Here is a 3,427-nt window from a genome sequence, read left to right as displayed (position 1 = left end):
CTAGCTGGCGCCTAAATCGGTCTGTTCAAGCCAAGTGCTACACTTTGTCATGGCAGAGACTTAGGCATCCATCAACACCGGAGCTTTTCCGGCATCCTGTGGTAAAAGCCCATCATCCTCTTTGCAGTTACTATCTCCATTCCGGGGTTATTTCAATTGTTTCTCAAAGGCAAAGGCTCTAGGTCGAACTCTGCGGGCAAAAACCTGCGTGAATCCAAAATTGCCCGTACACCTGGCTAGCCATGAAGGTGACATGGAAATTCAGTGGGCCTCTTTTCAAAGCATGCCGGTGATCTAAGTTTGGCTTGTTGACATTAAAGAAGCGGCGTAAAACATGGTCGCTGTGTGTGAGATTTTGCTACCCAAAACTCCTCCTACCTGTATCCGACTATTATCGGAAGTGAAGTCATGAAAGTGGGCGACTTTCGAATCTGGGATACCGCCAGCTGAAAATTCAATACGATCTGGACAACGCATGAATTGAACGAAAAACAGTAGTGCCAAAGCTCAACCACAGGTGTCTTAGAGCGTGCTCAGCATCCTGAGTTTGGAATTATTCGAGACAACGTGCGACGAGCCTAAGTGCAAAATTTTGGACATGGATCGTAGAACTCGCCCAAGTTGAGTGCGAACTCGGAGCGAGAATCCAAAAGGCGATCCTGATTTATGTGAAGGAACTCAATCGGTGTTGTGAGGGGCATGCAATGAAGTGGCTCGCGAGGATTCGAACAGACTGGACATAACTTTCAGCGACCCTGTCTTTATTTCAAGACGGTCTACTTCCAAGTTTGTATTGCTTGATGAGATGCCATGGAACAAAAGGTATCGGCATGTGATATCTCCTCGGAATCGATCGTTCAAGTGCTCAATGAGGGTAACAAAAGCGGTCAATGGACCATCGCAACATTCAAGCGAACGCTGATAGTCGGATATATCAGGGTCAAATGCAAGGTTGTCTTCATTGAAAGTGGACTCAGGATTCCGTCAACAGCTTATTTTGAGATACCTCGCTTAAGATCCCTCCGATGTGAGATGACTAAACAGCTTTGCGAGGTGCATTGCCTTTCTTAAACTGCATTTCAACTCTGATTGGTTAACCGTGCTTGGATCCATCTCAAAGACACCTTGAGGTCTTGGACTCGATGAATTTTCCATTAATCGATACCATGGACCCGCATTCTCAAATTGAAATTTGGACGGATTTGAGCCTACGCTGATCTGAAAAACGGTTTCATGAGCGAGTGGCTCGGCAATTTCGTGATATTGCCTCTATCAGCTTGGAAATGCCTACAAGAAGGCCAAAAAGACATTTATATAAGTCAATAACTAGATACTTTGATTCAGATTGTCGATTATTTTCCGATATGTCACCGATTGAAACCGTCTTCTCATCAACAAGCAACCAGGCTGGTAAAACAATTGGGATAAAGATCACTCTTCAACTCCGTCAACAGCAACAACCCAAGTGGGTGAATGCTCCCAGCATTTCGATGATTCTTAGCTGTATTGATGCCTTAAAAGATCACCCATGAAATTGAATAAAATCAAAGGCACTTTCAATGAGCTATTCCCATTGACCGCTTTCCCTTATTTCAAGGACCCCATAAGCAGATGTCCGTTGCCATCGAGGCTTTGCTTCTTTGGGGAGAAATGCTTCCGTAAGAACCCGCATCATTTCAGGAGTATCCACCGCATTGGTGGCACTCATTGCCCAATTCGGTAACACGATCCACCCCAAACCATAATCAATCGAAGTGGCCCTCCGAAGTTTGATACGATTCAGTTGAAAATGTTGAGAGGAACTGTTCCCGTCGTTGGTCAAGCTAAACGCGACTCTCCACCATGGTCAAAAGAGCAAAACTGGATCCGGAAAGCTCACAGTGTGCCGCCAATTAGCCACCGAAAAGAAATCGCTCATTTGAGAAAACTGGAAAAGTGCCGCTCCATTCTACTTTTTCTTGACCAAAGTGAAAAGATTCTCCGCAACACATCGAGATCTCAGAAGCAGTCTACATAACGAGCTTTGCATCCCAGTCTAGTACAATTAAGAAAGATCTGCAAATTAATTTCTTGATGAGTGGGCGTGCATCCAAATGAACTACGAGGAGACCGGCAACCAGGCAAGTGTCAATGCATGTTTTAGTTTGCAATTGCTCCCAAATTCTTGACCATTTTCCCCTTTGTAGGACAAGCCTTTGCTTCTCATTTATGGGATGACAATCCCGAACTGATGCCCGTCGGAACCTGCCTTCCAATGTCGCCGCTCCAGCGGGTCAAGCTCGATATCCTTTCGCGGAACCCAATCACACTAAAATGCACCTTGCTTTTTCTGTTCGACGTACTAATAGAAGCGACGAATCAATACACAGATATATACGAATGTACAGATAAACACACCAGCCAAATTATATACACCGAGAATATGGACACAGACTCAGAAGGCTGGCATCAGCACCCGAGTACACCTAGCACTAACCTACACGAATAGCGAATCACTACAATCTCCGGTCTGGCCGAGCCCGGGACTCGCTCTCAAGGCCTCGCTTCTGAATACCTCAAGTATTACGAAACTCTCCGCTCTCCTGGAATACATTTGAAGCGTAAAGAATATGGTGAACTTCTCAGCCGTGAACGTCTTTCTTATCGCTTCCGTGCCAATTCTCACAGGTGGCCCGCGATCTGAATCTAGGGGACCAAACAAGGCTCGGGCCAATCGATAAGACAGAGATATCAAAACTGATATCGCGGCAATTGGCCTTTGATTATGCACATGCTCTTCACTTGGGAAGTCTTGGCACCTGCCCCCCGAGTCTTGGCTAAGAGGGAGAATTGGCCCAAAGCTATGTGCACCACAGTCAAACTCAGTTCACACGCGCACTAGCACCCTGTTTCCGCCAGAATGTCATGACAGTCTATTGATGGGATTTATGGGGTCGGTGGAATGTTACTGCCTACGATCGCAGAAAAACCCATTTAAAGCAACCTTGAGTTGAGCGACATTTGCCATGAGTGCGATGTGATATCAGGCATCGATCTCGAGCCATGCCGACATCAAGTTGTCTACACTCCGCATTAATCCCGAAGCGCGACAGAAGCGGGCCTATTTGGCGTGCTGGACGAGTGGCGAATTGTGTCCAAGACGCGCGATGGGGCATTTTGTTAACAAGCCCAAGGAGTGGGGCTGATGATCGAATGTGCCTGACGAGGCGTGATGTATTCCGGGGTGCCACAAATTGTCGAGGCCTGGGTTGTATTGCGGGAGAGGAGACCGAAGGGTTCAATTACCCGATCGATTGTGGCCCGGCTTCAAAATGATGAGCGGTTGTGCGGACTGTGGTGATATGACTTAACCGTTGAGGGCGTGAGCCGGATAGCGTGGCCGGTGATTGCCTTAGATTGTGATGGTGTCGTGCTGCGTGGCGGTGTT

This window comes from Tigriopus californicus, chromosome 11 (assembly GCF_007210705.1).
Source record: "Tigriopus californicus strain San Diego chromosome 11, Tcal_SD_v2.1, whole genome shotgun sequence".
In the NCBI taxonomy this organism is placed as follows: Eukaryota; Metazoa; Arthropoda; class Copepoda; order Harpacticoida; family Harpacticidae; genus Tigriopus; species Tigriopus californicus.
The sequence above is the reverse complement of the archived record's forward strand: the minus strand, read 5'-3'. Positions refer to the sequence as shown.